The sequence below is a fragment of the Zingiber officinale genome, chromosome 4A (genome assembly GCF_018446385.1).
Source record: "Zingiber officinale cultivar Zhangliang chromosome 4A, Zo_v1.1, whole genome shotgun sequence".
Classification (NCBI taxonomy): domain Eukaryota; kingdom Viridiplantae; phylum Streptophyta; class Magnoliopsida; order Zingiberales; family Zingiberaceae; genus Zingiber; species Zingiber officinale.
Genome location: NC_055992.1, coordinates 92207680 through 92226655, shown reverse-complemented (window position 1 = coordinate 92226655; position 18976 = coordinate 92207680). Strand labels below are relative to the sequence as shown.

Here is an 18976-nt window from a genome sequence, read left to right as displayed (position 1 = left end):
CTTCATTGCCGCCAAAGCTCCCCCTTGAGCTCTACTTCACTTCAAAATGCTCATCCCAGAGCATTCATTAACTTCCCAATAAAGCTCCAATTCATTGTATTCAATGCTCCCCCTTGAGCAGTAATCTTCTTCACAATGCTCATCCGAGAGCATTTTCCACTTTACCAATGAAGGTCTGATCCCCTTCATTAATCCAATGCTCCCCCTTGAGTAGTAATCTACTCCACAATGCTCATCCGAGAGCATTTATCATCCTGGCAATGAAGATAACCAATCTTCCATTGCTCCCAAATACTCGACCCTGAGTATTAATTCATCACGAAGGTTTAACCCCTTCCAAGGTCTTTGAAAAGATTTTTATATTTTCAAAGAGTAACTCCCCCTAAAAACATGGTCAAACTTCTATCATTGCATCAACAATGACTTGGGATTCCTAAATAATTAAGAAAACCAAAACTCGAAGTTTTGATGTTCAAAATTCAATAATGAAACTAAACCTCAACCTAAACTTCACCTAAGTCGACATTAACCAAACCATGCTTGTTTTCATCATGAAAGTCCCCCTAATGTATACAAATATATTTCAAAGGGTTAGGAATGATTAATGACCCTTGAAAACCCAAAACTTGAAGTTTTAAGGTTCCAAAATTCAGAATTAAAACTAAACCTTATCCTAAACTTCACTTTGATTTCTCTTAACCAATGCATACTTGTTTTCATCATGAAAAACTCCCCCTAAACGTATACAAATGTATTCCAAGGGGTTTGGAGTGGTTAACGGGACTCGAAGTGACTCGAAGTGCTGAAATCAGGCTTTTCAAGCCATTATCAGACTTCCCAATTGATTGAAATTGGGACCCAATCGATTGAAGATACTTTAATCGATCCATTGATCGATTTCGGAAGCTACTGCTCGTAGAAATTCCCTCTGAATCGATCGGCTGATCGATCCAACCTAGGTCAATCGATCATCTGATCGATTCACTGACCTTCTGTTCGTGGGAATTGGCTTCCTAATCGATCGACTGATCGATTATATCCATCCCAATCAATCGACTGATCGATTGAGTTTCTGATATCTCTGAAATTAAGTTTCAGTGAAATTCAGAAACTCCCCAAAAATTCTACAAACTTCTAAAATTCATGAAAACTTATGTAGACATTATTTAGGGTATATTCTATCAAGGAAAAATAGGTTTCTATGAAAATACTTCCTATTTTCAAAGATTGACACAAATTTGAAAACTCTTGAAAACTTCAATGTTTTCTCTTAGTTTGTGTCTAACTTTTCAATGATGAATACTATCAAAAGATAGTCTTCACCAAGGTTTTACAAAAACCTTTTGAAATCATTTTCAAAACCAATATCCAACCATGTTCCTTGGGCTTAATGCACATGACTTGTACGTTAGCTTCCCCAATGATTGGAAAACACATAACTATGTGTTTTGATGAACCTAAAACTCAACAAGATGTACTAAATCAATATCTTGAGTTTTGTTCACCATCCTAACATCTCACTTGTATCTAATGTGTACTAAAATACATATAAGTCACCTTATAGTTCTTTGTGAGATGTATATTTAGTTTTTGCCCTAAACTAAGGGATCATGCATATCTACCTAGGCATTTTGATGGTTATGAACATCCGCCAAGGATGTTACTTGTTAGTGAATACCATTTGTCCTTAATTTCAAGGAATTAAACATAATACATGATGATTAATGACATACATCAAAATAAGCAATTTTCAAAAGAAAAACATGCTATAGCTACATGATGTATGTATAACATGACATGATATTTTTGTGTTTTTCATAATAGAAATGAATGTGACACATGATGTCATGACATATAATATGCAATCAATCATGGGATTTTAGTATAAATAAAATATACCTAGATAATCTATCTAAGTATCCTTAAACCTTAGCTAAAACCTTAAAATTAAGCCTAGATTACTTATCTCTTGAAGGAATGCCAAAACCCAATTTGGCATTTCTTTTACCTCTTTTCTATTTGTGCCAATTGAAATTAAGAATTCAATCCTCAAATATTTGTTTGGCATATATTACTCTCTTTAAGGATCAAACATTTAGATTGAGACTTAATTTTGCTCTTAATCCCTTAATAACATACTAATATCTCAACTAGACATTTCTTATCCTTTCTCCAAGTGTGCCACCTTACCTTTGATGTGATTCCTCAAGGTTTAGCACAACTTACTCTTCCAAAGAGTAATTAATTTGATTAAGGTTTAAATTTTCCCTTAACCCCTCAATAGAATACCAATTTTCCAACTTGATATTTCTTTTTGCATTTGTGCCAATTTAAATTTAAGTCCAATTCCTCAAGACTTGGCACATTTTACTCTTCTAAATAGTAACACTTTAGTTTAACACTTAGATTTCCCTTAAACCACTAAGAAGATACCAAAATCCCAACTTGGTATTTCTTATAGTTTCCTTAGGTGTACCAATTTTAGATTAATTTTAATTCCTCAAATTTTGGCACGTTTTTGCTCTTCTCAAAGAGTAACACTTAATCCTTCTCATTTTCAAAGGTTAGTAAAACCTTGAAAATGCTCTCCAAGTGCCAACTTCATTAAGGTTGGGTTGACTACCCTTCCAATTAGAGTTGACACTCTCTAAACCCATCTAAGGTGTAGAGAATATGTTCCTAGGAACTCAATACCTATTGGTGCTCCTTGGATACTCTAGGTACTTACTAGGGATGACTTCCCTAGATACCTTCCTAAGGACCTTTCTAGGTTTCTTAGAAGCCTTGGTCACTTCTACTAGGTCACTCTTAGGGATAACTTCCCTTGTGATGTGCGTAGATTATATACTCTTTTATGCATGTTTTTATGCACATTTACATACTTTGAGCATGCTTGATCTATGCATTTTTATACTTCCAGCTTTCCTTTTAGCGTATTTACTCTTTTGGTTCAGAGATCTGCTTTTTGTGCATTTTCTGTATACAGGAGTCGAAATTGGTGAAGATTATGCGTCCTCGGGCAAGCTTGGAAGGAATTGAAGGGAGAGAGCATCAGGCCGTGTACCACACACGGCCGTGTAGTTTTAACAGGAAGGGAAGAGGACATGGCCGTGTGAATCTCACACGACCGTGTCTTGATTTGAAGAAATTAGAGCAGATGCCTTACATGGCTGTGTAGATCTACACGGCCGTGTGAGGTTTCCCGAGGCCAAGCAGGTGGTGGCCGTGTAGCATTTCCAGAGAACAGAAGGGTCCTGGCCGTGTGAGTCACACGGCCGTGCAGCTTTGGCAGAGAAGGAACTGGACATGGGCGTGTGAATCTCACACGGCCGTGTCATGGGACCGTGTGGCGCCCGATTTCCTCCTCTATTTAAACCCTCCTTCATGAATTGAAAGGGTATCTCTTCCCCTATGGGAGAAGGAAAGATTTGGTGGTTTCCTCCCATTCTTGGGAGGATTTCTGGGCGATTCGAGGGGAGTTCTTGACGATTTTGACTCCGGAGCGAGGATTGGATCCGAAGACGAGGCTTCTTCGTAGATAAGTTTTCTCTTTCCCCCTTTTCTTGGTTTCTTGAATTGGGGATTTAAGAAATGCTTGTAATCTTTATTTCTTCGGGTATTCTTCCTCGATTCATGGAGTAGATCTTGTATTCTAGGATTAAGGGAGTATTTGTATGATGGATTGATGTAATCTCTTATGGATTTACCATTTTCTTGTTTCAATTACATTGTCTTGCTTGTATCAATTAGATCTTGAATGATTAATGGTGATTTGTGCTTAATTCTCATTCTTGATTGATTGTTTGGATTTCTTGTGGACTTTGTAAAGATAAACTCTCACTCGATCATCCGAGGGATCCACGTGACAGGTGCAAGCCCGTGTAAGGACGTTTGAGAGATAATCTTGAAGAGGAAATAGGAATATTCAAGAGAGTAGGATGGATCTTATGATTAGTTTCTTGTATCTTGATAGATTAATAAGTTATGGGCTTCTATGTTGATATCCGAGGAAGGCATAGTAATAGGTGCGCTTCTGTGTAAGGACAACGTAGGTTCACCTCTAATTGATCATATTTAGATACATTTCTCAGTCCTTAGCCGGTTATCTATTGCAAGAGAGAACCGACAACTTTCTACAAGTGTTTGGCAATTGAGGGATAAGAATTGGTGAACCATTTACATTCAAGAAATCTTACAAAGAAACCGAAACTCCTAGAATCTCCCTTTATCATAACCCAAAACACTAAACTCTTGTTTGTTGATCTTTAATATTAGATTTGTTTACCTTCACTTTGCATTTGAAACAATTGGATAGTTGTTTAGCTAATTCGCATTGAGACATTTTTAGTGCTTATTCCAGTCCCTGTGGATACGATAATCTTTTATATTACTTGCGACATTTCCGTACACTTGCGGAGCGTAACAAGTTTTTGGCGTCGTTGCCGGGGACTGCGCTATAACATTAGGAATTATCAATTGAATTAGACTAAACATTTTGTTTTCCTTTCATATTGCATAGTTGTAACTAATCATTAGATTCTTGTTTTTACTTTCTTGTATAACTTTTACTTCTTGTTAATTCTTTTTGTACAAATTCAATTCTGCATTTTTTATTCTTTTATTTTTTTCTTTTTCTGTTGAATTGTCATTTGCTATCTTGTTCTTGTGTATGCGAAGATCTAACTTTGCAGGGGAATTCTTTCCTTTTGACCCTGAGATTGACATAACTTTCCATAAAAGAAGAATTATGCAAAGGCAAATTGAAGAACAGGAACATTTGAACATGGCGAATAGACCACTCAAGGATTATGCAGCACCTTATGCAAGAGGTTTTCGATCTAGTATTTCAAGACCTTCAGTGGAAGCTAATAACTTTGAGATCAAACCCGCAATTATATCTATGGTGCAGCAGAACCAATTTGGTGGAGGACCTCATGAAGACCCCAATCAACACTTAGAGGTCTTTTATGAAATATGTGGTACCATGAAAATGAATGGAGTTCCTTCAGAAGCAGTTAGATTATTATTATTTAGGTTTTCTTTAAGAGATAGGGCAAAGCAATGGCTGAATTCTTTGGCCCCTAATAGCATCACCACTTGGGAGCAGTGTGAGCAACAGTTTCTTGATAAATTCTATCCACCAAGCAAAACAGCTCATATGAGGAATTTAATTGCAAGCTTCAAGCAAACTGACTCAGAATCTCTTTTTGAAGCATGGGATAGATATAATAGTATGCTCAGACAATGCCCACATCATGGGTTGGAAAGATGGTTAGTGTTGCACACTTTTTATAATGGTATCAACTATCATACTAAAGTGTACCTTGATTCAGCTGCTGGAGGCGCACTTATGAATAAAAGTTTAAATGAAGCTGAAGAAATTATTGACAGTGTAGCACAAAATCATCATCAATGGGCAAATGAAAGAAGTGGTGGCTATTCTTCTGTAAACCCAACAATTAAAGCATCAGGGAAGTTTGATGTAGATGTAGTCACTCTTTTGTATGCAAAATTGGACACTCTTACAAAGAAATTCGAGAATATGGGGACTAGTGCTAATATGGTCAATGCTATTAGTACATCTTGTGAAGTATGTGGGAGTTCAGAGCACTCAAATGACTCATGTCCATTGGGAGCTATCACTGCACAAATCAATCAACTGGAACAATGTGATGCAATCATGAGTTACAATCAAAGGTAGAACAACCCATACTCAAATACTTATAACCCTGGATGGAAGAGCCATCCCAAATTTTCTTACAAAAATAATCAAGATCAAGGACCATCTATGGGGGCAAGACCAAATTTTCAAGCTGGGCAACAAAATTTTCAACATCTATCTTCTCAAGGCTTACCAAAGTCAAATATTGAAAAGATGCTTGAAGAAATTATCTCAAGTCAGAATGAAATGAAGCAAGATTTAGCAAAGCTCATTCAGAGAATGAATAATTCTGAAAAGCATCAAAAGATCCAGGATAGTCAAATTGCCCAACTAGCTTCCTCATCATCCAGAGCACCAGGACAACTTCCAGGAAAACCTGATGTGAATCCTATGGAGCATTGCAATAGAATTGAGCTTAGGAGCGGACGGACCTTGGGAGACTCCCAAGTGACTGCTCCAAAAGGGATACAAAAAGAAGAAGAGCTCTCTCCTCTTATACCAAATCAGATTCAAGCTAATGAGGAGAGTACCATTGAGGTTGAAGAGACTCTTCCACTGAACCGTCAGAGCAAAGCTGTCCCTTTTCCTCAGAGACTTACAATGCTCAAGAAAGATGAAGAATTTGGCAAGTTTTTAGAAAAAGTTAAGGAAATTTGTGTAGAGGTACCTCTTATTGATGCTATTCTTCAAATGCCTAGATTTGCCAAATTCCTGAAGGATCTCATGTCAAACAAGAGAAGAAGAGGAGAGGTTGAGACAATTGCGCTCAGTGAGGAATGTAGTGCTATTTTGGAGAAGAACACTTCCCCAAAACTAAAGGACCCAAGGAGCTTTTATATTCCTTGCAACATAGGAAAAGAATTTTTTGAAAAAGATTTTTGTGATTTGGGGGCAAGTGTTAGCCTCATTCCCTATTCAATTTGTAATAAATTAGGTCTCAAAAACATTAAACTTACTACTATGGCACTTCAACTTGCCGATCATTCCTGCAGGTACCCTTTGGGTATTATAGAAGATGTGCCAGTAGAGGTGGATGGGAATGTTATTCCCACAGATTTTGTCATGTTGGACATGGAAGAGGATCCCAGGATTCCTATCATATTAGGAAGACCTTTCCTTGCTACAGCTGGAGCTATAATTGATGTCAAAAATCATAAGCTTTCTTTGGTAATTGGTAAGGAAAGGTTGGAATATGATTTATCTAATATCTCTAACCATGTCTCGTCTCTTTTAAATGCTTGTAGCAGGACAAGCATTTATAAACTTGAGGAATGGAATTTCCATCCTCATGGAAGACCACCAAACGAAGGAGACAATGTGGTGGAAGATGTTTGGAGAAGATCTCCCAACAAAAACAAAAAGTATATCTGTCCTCCAAGGGCGAGGAAAAGAAGTGAATGATCAAGTTTGGTCGAGCTAAAGACCTTAAACAAGCGCTTCTTGGGAGGCAACCCAAGGGTTCTTTTATTTAGTTTTGATTTGTATTTTAATTTCTTTTAGTTTGATGCATTCTTTTGATTTTGTTTTCAGGTTAGGTGCAAAACAGAGCCCGACCGTGTGCTATACACGGCCAGGCAAAGGTTGCAGAGAAGGGAAGTGCTTGGGCCGTGTCATCCAGACACGACCGTGTAGGATCTCCCGAGGAGAAAAAGGTCTAGGCCGTGTCTCAAACACGGTCGTGTAAAGAATCCCGAGGAGAAAAAGGTCTAGGCCGTGTCCCAAACACGGCCGTGCAAAGAATTCCGAGAAGAAAGATGGAGAGGCCGTGTCCCAGACACGGTCGTGCGAAGAATCCAGAGAAGGAAGAGGGGGAGGCCGTGTGGATCTGCACGGCCCGTGTAGGAGAGTTATTAAAGTCTTCTTTCTACCTTACACGGCCAGATCTTGGCCGTGTTCCGCACACCCCCAACTCTCCAAAACATCTCTTTCACTCCCAATCTCTTAAAAACTCCTCCCTAATCTCTCAAGATCTCTTAGATCCGGATTCTCCTCCTCTCTAAGACTTGGACTTTTTGTTCTCCTAACCTAAGATCTTTGCTATTTGAAGTTTTGTTCTTTGAGTTCCATTTTTCCAACCCTAGATAATTCTTCCCCTATCTAAACTCATCAAGATGTCCAACATTTTGAAGAAACTTCGCAAAGGAGGTGGTGGATCCAGTGGAGACAAAGAGAAGGAGCCATCAAGGGACAAAGGAAAACAACTAGTGAAGGGCAAAGGCAAAAGGACTTCACGCAACGAAGGTAATGACAATGAATTCAATATTGTGTTTAGAAATGATGATCAAGTAACTAGATTTGCAATTCTTGTCAATAGAAAGATAGTGTGTACTAGATATATGGACCCAACTGTTCTTGATATGCTTGGAATTAGGGAAGATGTAGATTTGATGATTGGGTTTTTGGATTGGAGTGATATTATGTACACACATTTGCCTACATATCCTCGTCTTGTTTTGGAATTTTTAAGTTCATTTAATGTCCATTTTACTAATGAAGATGATTATTTTGGAAAAATCTCATTTAGACTAATGAATCAAGAATTTCTATGGGCATTTAGTGACTTTAATTCTTGTTTTGGATTAACCACCGGTAGCCCTCGTAGTTTTGATCCAAGGTTTAATTGGAATCATTTTTGGAATGCAATAACTGGGTTAGATCAACCTTATGAGCCTTCAAGAGCTAAGGCCTCCCATATGCAAAACCCCATCTTTAAGTATCTACATAGAGTCATGAGTAAAACTATTTTTGGTAGGGGAGAGAGTGATGGGGTGGTTAAAAAGATAGAGCTTTATGCTTTATGGGCTATGCTTTATAAGGTTGAATTTGATTCTGGTTTTCATTTTGTTCAAACCTTATTAAGATCTACTAGGGCATCATCGGGATCAATTGTTTTTGGTGGTTTGATTACCCGAATAGCTTATAATTTAAATCTTGATGTTGATGGGTTGGAAATAATTCATGGTAATGACATGATTGACATTGATGCATGTCTTGCTATGAAAATGATCGTTCGGGATGAGAATGGTTTCGCGTTTCCTAGGAGGAGTGGTTCTCCTTTACCCCTTCCTTTTCCTGAACGAACTACTATTCGTAACCCGGCTAATTGGGTAATTTCTGAGTTAGATTTTGAGGATAACCCTTCTATACCTGGAGACACTGAGCCACATCATGAGCCCTCGTCATCTAGACACCCGCAGCCTTCTAGTTTTATGGAGCCTGCTAGGCATTCTTTTGCATATGGCACGGGATCTTCTAGGTTTGATTTTTCAGATTTTCGTACGTCTCTAGAATCACTTCATGAGAAGCAAGATGCCCAACGAAAAATGTTGGAGGGGCGCTTCTCTTTATCTGATGATCAGTTTAGGGAGGTACAAAATCATTTTCAGTTTACGAGGAATTTTCAAGGTCAAGTGGCTGAGTTTGTGCAGGATTATGATACTGATCAGGCTAGGATGAGAGATTTTATGCAGAGCATGATGCTTACTAGCCAACAAGTAGATGCTTTATATGAGTATCATAGATCCTTGGGTGAGATTCCAGGTTTTCCTAGTTTTCCTATTGGCCAACCACGTCGTAGACCTCCTTTCCCTCGTCCACCTCCACCTCCTCCACCATATTGATTTCATCGGGACGATGAAAAGTTTAAGTCTGGGGGGTGTCATGTACTGTTTAGTTTGGTTTTCAGTTTTTAGTTTTTGTTAGTTTTTCATGTTGGTTCTTATTTTCATTGCTTGTTGCTTTATTTTGCTTGTTTTTGAAATAATCATGGCAATTTTGAGAACATCAAATCTTCACTTATATGCTTTCTTGGATTCAAGTGAAATGTTAGCACGATTATTGTCTTGATTCATGATGTTCGAATGATGCTAGTAGTAAACTTTGTGTAGTTCTTTTTTCTATCTTGGGAAGCATTAATAAGCTAAGAATCTTATGGTGATGAGTTTTAGTTTTGGTTCAACCTTAAGGATTTTATCTTCACTACACTTGTGCTTGATGCATGAATAGTTGATGTCATTGAAATAGTCATGATTCATCTTGTTTGCTTAGTACTTGGTTTCCATGGTGATTTCTCAACTTTCATTTTGGTTACTGGATGAGGCTCAAATCATTAAAGCTCATTTGGAAAAATCAAAATATCCCAACATGTGTGCTAAAAGTACATTTGTGAATAAGTTTTGCACAATGCAAACACTTATAAAAAAAATAAGGGATATAAAAATAGTTGTCATGAGTGGAATCTAGCAAGTCACCCTTTGAGACCGAGTTAGGTTCTGGGAAATGACTGCTTAGCTTCCCTTGAGATTGAGCACACCTTTGAGACCTTGGGTTAGTTGAGAAATATGAACCAAGTGAATGGTGAGTAAGTGCCTATCACTGGTTACTTGTCTTTCACTGGAAACACTAGGAATTCAAATTTGATGACGACTTGACTAGGACATCGATTGAAACTTGAAGGGTGTTGAGTTGCTTTTACACTGTGCACAAGATTCTTATGCTTGAACCATACTTTACTTGTTTCCATGATCACGCTTGTTAATGAAACTTTTTGATAGAGTTAGGAAAGTGCACTAGGTTTTATGAATGTGTTGTAGAACATATGAATTTAGACTGCAACATTTTGCTTGAGGACAAGCAAAGGTTTAAGTCTGGGGGTGTGATGTGCGTAGATTATATACTTTTTTATGCATGTTTTTACGCACATTTACATACTTTGAGCATGCTTGATCTATGCATTTTTATACTTCCAGCTTTCCTTTTAGCGTATTTACTCTTTTGGTTCGGAGATCTGCTTTTTGTGCATTTTCTGTACACAGGAGTCGAAATTGGTGAAGATTATGCGTCCTCGGGCAAACTTGGAAGGAATTGAAGGGAGAGAGTATCAGGCCGTGTACCACACACGGCCGTGTAGTTTTAACAGGAAGGGAAGAGGACATGGCTGTGTGAATCTCACACGGCCGTGTCTTGATTTGTAGAAATTAGAGCAGATGCCTTACATGGCCGTGTAGATCTACACGGTCGTGTGAGGTTTCCCGAGGCCAAGCAGGTGGTGGCCGTGTGCACCACACGGGCGTGTAGCATTTCCAAAGAACAGAAGGGTCATGGCCGTGTGAGTCACACGGCCGTGCAGCTTTGGCAGAGAAGGAACTGGGCATGACCGTGTGAATCTCACACGGCCGTGTCATGGGGCCGTGTGGCACCCGATTTCCTCCTCTATTTAAACCCTCCTTCATGAATTGAAAGGGGATCTCTTCCCCTTTGGGAGAAGGCAAGATTTGGTGGTTTCCTCCCATTCTTGGGAGGATTTCTGGGCGATTCGAGGGGAGTTCTTGACGATTTCGACTCCGGAGCGAGGATTGGATCCGAAGACGAGGCTTCTTCGTAGATAAGTTTTCTCTTTCCCCCTTTTCTTGGTTTCTTGAATTGGGGATTTAAGAAATGCTTGTAATCTTTATTTCTTCGGGTATTCTTCCTCGATTCATGGAGTAGATCTTGTATTCTAGGATTAAGGGAGTATTTGTATGATGGATTGATGTAATCTCTTATGGATTTGCCATTTTCTTGTTTCAATGACATTGTCTTGCTTGTATCAATTAGATCTTGAATGATTAATGGTGATTTGTGCTTAATTCTCATTCTTGATTGATTGTTTGGATTTCTTGTGGACTTTGTAAACATAAACTCTCACTGGATCATCCGAGGGATCCACGTGACAGGTGCAAGCCCGTGTAAGGATGTTTGAGAGATAATCTTGAAGAGGAAATAGGAATATTCAAGAGAGTAGGATGGATCTTATGATTAGTTTCTTGTATCTTGATAGATTAATAAGTTGTGGGCTTCTATGTTGATATCCGAGGAAGGCATAGTAATAGGTGCGCTTTTGTGTAAGGACAACGTAGGTTCACGTCTAATTGATCATATTTAGATACATTTCTCAGTCCTTAGCCGGTTATCTATTGCAAGAGAGAACCGACAACTTTCTACAAGTGTTTGGCAATTGAGGGATAAGAATTGGTGAACCATTTACATTCAAGAAATCTTACAAAGAAACCGAAACTCCTAGAATCTCCCTTTATCATAACCCAAAACACTAAACTCTTGTTTGTTGATCTTTAATATTAGATTTGTTTACCTTCACTTTGCATTTGAAACAATTGGATAGTTGTTTAGTTAATTCGCATTGATACATTTCTAGTGCTTATTCCAGTCCCTGTGGATACGATAATCTTTTATATTACTTGCGACATTTCCGTACACTTGCGGAGCGTAACACCCTGTAACCTTCTTTGCGACTTTGTTAGACTTCTTAGAAGTCTTGGTCACATTGGTCTTGCCAAAAGAACCTTTAGGGATTCCTTCCCTAGTATTCTTGACTTGACCTTTACACCTAGGGTTGGCCTCATAACTATATGGAACCCTATGAAAATAAGTCACATCCTTCTTGACTTTAGATTTGTATCCCAAACCCCTATAGCCATTGGATGACGCTTGTCTAACTTTTCCTAGGTTATGCTTATTTTGACCCCTAAGCATATTTTTCATTCTTGCTAGGGTTCTTTCTAAGGTATCAAGTCTTGACCTCAAGACTTGGTTCTCCGTTATTAAATCCATGGACTTGGATTTTTCTTGACCCCTATGAGCATTTCTATATCTAGGCATATATCTATAATCTTTAGAATTATTGCCTAAATTGTTGTCTACCTTCCTAACCTTAAGTGTGGTAGTTCTAGCATGAGGAGGAATGTATTTTACCTTAAAACTATCATGCCTCCTATTCTCATGATAATTAGCATTAAAATGATAAAAGTTATTTCTAACATGCATTTTATTATATGTCAAAGGAATAGGTTCATTAAATGATACCTTGGTTTTTACCTTGGAAGCTCCCCCTAGACTTGTGCTTCCTCCTTTGACCTTGATTATTTTCTTCCGCTTTTGACATTGACTCCGATAATGTCCTTTTTGATTGCACGAGAAGCACACAATGTGCTCCTTGCTCTTCTTTGTTTTGGGACGGTCTCTTTAGGCTTTTCCTTGCCCTTAGGTGCCACTTGGCCCTTTTTCTTAGACAATTTAGGGCATTTGCTCTTGTAGTGCCCATGTTCCCTACACTCAAAGCAAATGATATAGTTTTTGTTATTTAGAATTGAAGTTTCTATACCTTTGCTTGTAGGGATGATGCTTGATTCTCCATTTGATTTATCTTGCATTGTGGAGGTTGAATCATCTTCTTCTCCTTTTGAGGATGTGGGTGCTTCCACCTCTTCAACCCTTGAGGATGTGGATGCTTCCACCTCTTCCTCTCTTGAAGATGTAGACGATCTCTCATCTTCTTCCTTCTCCTCCTCTTCCTTCTTCTCCTCGAATGTTGACCTCGTGTCAACATCGGATTTGTCCTTCTCTTCTTGGACCAATGAACCCTTCTCTTAGGCTCATCCACTTCTTGAAATTGAGTGGGGTTCTCATGATAGGCAATGATCTTTTTCCAAAGATCACATGCACTTGTGCATTCACCTACACTCACAATGATATTAGAAGGTAATATATTTAACAAGATTTTTGTTACCTCCTTATCCGCCTCCGCTTGCTCCCTTTGTTCCTCGGTCCAATGTCGATGTCGGAGGCGCTTACCCTTCTTGTCTGTTGGAGCCTCAAATGGATCTTCCAATGCAACCAATTGATTCCAATCCATTTGAAACCAAGTTTCCAACCTCGTCCTCCAATAATTGAAGTCTTCTTTGTCGTACGGAGGTGGAATTCAGATATCCCATCCGAGTGGTCCTTCGGACTCCATCTTCTTCCTCTAGCTTCTTGCTCTCTTGGTGGTTAGTCCGTAGAAGAGCGATCTCACTCTGATACCAATTGTAGGGACCTTTGTACCCGCTAGAGGGGGGGTGAATAGCGGCTCGTCGCTTTTGCGTCGATTTGCTTCATCTTGATAATGTGCAGCGGAATACAAAGACACAAACACTCACAACACTAACAACTAGGATTTACTTGGTATCCACCTCAAGATGAGGTGACTAATCAAGGATCCACACACGACACACTATCTCAGCTATGAATAACTCCTTCTCGGTCGCAGCCGGAGGCGGAGAAGCCTCGTACAAACTCACACAACAATACACACAAAAATACAAGAAGAAGAAATACAAATACACGTAAAGACACTCTCTTCCTGTTTACTTGTGCTTGTTGTTGCCTCTTGAATCTTGAGAGAACACTCCCAAGAGCCTTCAAGAACTGACGGTGAAGATCAGAGAAAATCGCTGAAGATCACTGTAAGCTCGTAGGAAACAAATCGTAAAAGATCTACGGAGAAAACGCTCCGCCCAGGCTTTAAACAGTACTCCTAATCGATCTAATCCATCCCCAATCAATTGTCACGTCAGCACCGCTCCATCGTAGCCGTCCATCACCTGAATCTTGCCCAACGGTCGAATCCCAATCGATCGACGAATCGATTGGGACAGTCTGAATCGATCGGTGGATCGATTCAGACGCTTTCTGTGTTCTCGCGATCGCGGGAGAACTTCCCTGCCCAATCGATCGGCTGATCAATTGGCAGCTCCCAATTGATCGCCCGATCGATTGGGAAGGCCTCTGTGCTCACAAATTATAGTCCCAATCGATCGACCAATCGATTGGGCCATTCCTTCCTTTGCAGCACACTCCAATCAATCAGCTGATCGATTTGACCCTGGTTCAATCGATCGCTCGATCGATTAACCAGCCTGGACTTGACTCAAACTCAAGTCCAAAGTCTCTAACCCAACTCTCAGTCAACTATGACCTGTTGGGTCTCTATGCCTAGTATTTGGCCACACCTGACCAACCTTGAACTAGCCTTCTAGCCTCCTCCATCAGCCTTGCATCCCTCGGATATCTCCCCATCCTTCACGCCTTGCCTTCAAGAGCTTCCTTTGGCCTCATCCTAGTTATCGAGTTCTCCTTGCCAAGTCACATTAGGACTTACCTTGCCAAGACCACATGCTTGGACTTACAACCTTTGCCAAGATCACACTTGGACTTTCCAATTGTCTGGTTCCTCACCAGGACTTTCTCCTTTGCCAAGACCACACTTGGACTTTCCAACTGCCTGGCTCCTCACCAGGACTTTCCCGTTGCGTGGCTCCTCACTAGGACTTTCCCTTGCCTAGCTCCTCACTAGGACTTTCCAAATGCCTGGCTCCTCACCAGGACTTTCCCGTTGCCTGGCTCCTCACCAGGACTTTTCCTTGCCTAGCTCCTCACTAGGACTTTCCAAATGCCTAACATCTAGTTAGGACTTTCCAAATGCCTAACATCTAGTTAGGACTTTCCCAGTCAAGTCTCCTATCAACCTTGACCTACTTGACTTGTCTTCTTATCAACCTAGTTAACCCTTTGACCATCTCCATAACCGGACGATTGCTCCAGCAATCTCCTTATATTATCAATCTCCTTATATTGTCAAACATCAAAAATCAAATACCGACTCAAGCTTGACTCAACTCAAGCTGAGTCAAACTGGTCAAACTTGACCAAAGGAAAATTGCCCCAACAATTCCTCGATTGCTTGGGTGATTTCGGCCATCCAGAATTGGGCTCACCCGAACCCATCTTTCGACCTTCTTGAGCAATATTCCCCTCCGACTTCTCATCCCTCAGAAATGCTACGCACTCCCTTCTCGTCCGTCAATGTACTCTTCCACAGCACCTCGTTCCTTGGATGCACCGAGCCCGTCGACTCTCTCTCGTGCCATCCTTCTCGCTAACTGCGTGTTTTGCTCAACTTCTTGTGCTCCTAAGTTCCTGTACACTTAGATACAAGGATCAAAAGACAATAGAACTTAACTTGACTCGGTTAATCACAACAAAAACTACCACAGGATACTTATAGTAATTACATCAAAAGGGAGAGATTGTTAGTGTAGTTAGTACAAATGATCAAACTTGAGTTTTGATGAATAATAAATAGATTAAAGTTAGACGTGTTGTGTGATCTAACCTTTCTACCAAGTGTGCAGAACTTGACTTTTCTGACATAGGTTAAAATCTAGCTAGGTCTGGAGGACCTAATAGCTGGTGTAGAAGTCTACATAGGTCAAGGAGTGATTCGATATCTGACAGAAAATTTGACTGGGTCTGCGGGACTTGACAGTTGGCCGAAGTCCAGTTGGGTTTGCAGATCAGACAACTGGCGAGAAGACCTAGTGGACCATGAGGGAGTCACGCGATTCTGTATAGTAATCAAGGTAAGTCACTGGAGGAGAGTGTTCTAGTAAGGACAAGTTCTATTTGAGTACTTTAGGCACAAGTCCAATTTAGGCCCATTTTAGAGACCTAAATTGAGATCCTAATTAGATCCTGATCTAGAATAGACAGGATCTAATTAATACTACTTATTTTTATTGTTCTTACATCATCTTGCAAGGTATACTTTATTTAATTGGACTAACACATTTTACAGGGTGAAAGGAGCATAAAATGTTTTGGGTGAACAGTATGTGAGGTGCCTTCTATGCGAAGGAAGGTGCCTTGAGCTGGGTGATGGAAAGCACCTTGGAGAGGCTTGAAGGCGCCTTAGATCAGATAAGGTAGAAGGCTTTGTTGATGATAAGAGCCGATTTTTGAGGGATACAAGTTGGAGTTGAAGGAACCTAGGTGTTGAAGGCTCCTTCCATCCCCTTTAAAAGGACTACTCGACCAAGGCTTCAAACACACTTCTTCTACAAGTTTCTACAGAATATTTTGACATTTAGATTGCTTCGACTTCATCTTATTGCTGTGCTTTAATGCTGTTATGGTCAACTACTATTGAGAAGTTGTCTGACACTGACCTCAATCCGTTAAATCTACAATTGTTGGGTAACGAAGTTTCTTTGTGTACTTAATTACAGCAAAAAGAAAAGTGTATCTTGTTACACTTATCTTATTCTTTTTATTATACTTGATCCCCTCTTTTGGCAGTTTTGGAAGAGGTCATTAATGGATTACCTGTCCATAGATCCGCAGGACCTGGGTCTTGGAGTAGGAGTCGCCGAAGGCTCCGAACTAAGTAACTCCTTGAGTACTGCTCTTTTTCGATTTTTGTTTTACTTAGTTTTTCCGCTGCGTACTCATTTTTAAAATTGAAGAAGATAGATTTTTAAAAATATGTGATTCACCCACTCTCATGTGCATAACAATCCTACACACACATGAATGGTGTGTATAATAGGAATTTACATTAAGATTGCTTATATATAGTAGCGTACACACGTGTATGGTGTGTACTCTTGGAGGTATCATGTTGATTATACCTATATTATATGAGCACGTGTGTTTGGCATGTTATACTTATGTTGTATGTACATACATATCTGTGTACTATTGAAGGTATCATGATGATTATACTTATGTTGCATGTACGTACATATTTGGTGAGTATTATTGGAGGTATCTTATTTATTATACCTATGTTGTGTGTACACATGTGTCTAGTGTATTTTATTGGAGGTATCATGCTAAGTATACCTATGTTGTAGTGTGCACATGTGTCCAGTGTGAACTATAGGTGTTGCTACCTACTATATATGTTGTTTAGTAGACACCTGATGGATTTTTCCCTCCATAGAAAGTATGATGGACTCTGATTTGCTTGAGAAGATTGCTCAACATTTTGAATGTAGTTAAAATCAAAATTTTGATGATCCACCCAGTCTTGATTGTAGTGTTGAGATAGGTCAGGGATATGCTATTGTGATTGTAACTACTTATTCTCCTCATAAATGTGTTGGGGCTAAAAATTCTGAGTTGATGATCTCCCCAGTTATAGCTAGAAATACTAGGACTTGAATCATATATGTCTTGTTGTATAGGTTGGAATAGGCTCTAAAGTTCTAGAAAATAGCTAAAGTTTTTTGAAAGAAGTGCCATATAGCAGCTGGATGGGATGAGCTACGACAAACCTTATAGATATCATCAATTGGTTCAGTGGAAGAGCTAACATCATTTCAGAATAGGTGGCATATGGTAGACGGATGGGTTAGACTACCACATACTCTATAGATGTTTAGCATTTGCTCGTCATCTAAATTATATCTTGCATTTAAGCCTCTAGATTGCTAAGAATACCAATTCATGGCTAAAAAAAAGTTTTGGTCTCACTTAAAACAATAGCACTAAACTCACAAGACATAATGAGTAATCATCATATAACACATGGACATAAAAGATTTAAAATAATTAAGATACTCAACCAATTTTTGGATTGATTAGATAAAAAATAAATGTAGAATTTAAAGATAAAAAATAGAATGCATAATAAAAATAAGAAAGAAAATATAAAATAAAAAGGAAAATATTTAAAGTAACTCATATACTAATCAAATAATATTAATCATAAATAGCCCCCGGTAATAATGCCAAAAACTTGATGTATACAATCCACAAGTACATGATTGTCATCAAGTAATAAAATATCCATCCCACAGGGATTGTTGATTAAGTACAAGGTTGTCATCAAGTAATAAAATATCCATCTCATAGGGATTGTTAATTAAGTACTAGTTAACTTCGTACGGTGAATTATCCAGATAATTGAAATATGATTCACAAATGCTAGAAAGAGAGAGATTGAGAGGAGAGAGAGAGAAAGGAGTAGAGAGAGGGAGCGTAAGTAAGTGAAGGTGAAGTTGGATTTGAGGGAATGATTCTAGGAGTTCGATTTCACTATGATGTTAATTAATGTCTCTATACATTATTCATCTTCTTACCTCCATTCTTATGCACATGTAGGAATTCTAACTAAATAGTGACACTACCCCGCAATGGTCATGTTAGAGTGCTACCCCTATTGGTATCCGATGTTACTAAGTAGAAGAGGTAATTTAGCAAGTTCGGTTAAAGGGATACTCTATTGGTGCGGTTAGCACTAACGATGTAACTCAGGTTTTGATGAATGACAAATCAGGTTAAGTTAGGTTTGTCATTATCTAACACTCTGATAGAGTGTACAGGCTAAGTCCAGACAGGTCGACGGGCTGACCGGATGTCTGGCATGAAGTCCAAGTGGGTCGACGGGCTGACCGGACGCTTGGCGAGAAGTCCAAGCGGGTCGACGTGCTGACCGGACGCTTGGCACGAAGTCCAAATGGATCGAAGGGCTGACCAGACATTTGGCACAAAGTCGAGCTAGGTCGACGGGCTGACCGGATAGCTGGCGAGAAGTCCAGACAGGTCGAAGGGCTGACCGAACGTTTGGCAAGAGAGTAAAGGTAAGTCACTGGAGGGGAGTGACGGTGAGGACGCATTCCCGGGAAGGGAACATTAGGCGTCGATCCGGCCTAGATC

The 18976-nt window shown here is 39.4% G+C and overlaps 1 non-coding gene across 1 annotated transcript; it reads right to left on the bottom strand.

Moving 5' to 3' along the window:
* Positions 1-5156: 5156 nt before the first annotated feature.
* Positions 5157-5262, bottom strand: LOC121974019. Its single transcript, XR_006109905.1, has one exon. It is a non-coding gene; the product is annotated as a small nucleolar RNA R71 (small nucleolar RNA).
* Positions 5263-18976: the final 13714 nt, after the last annotated feature.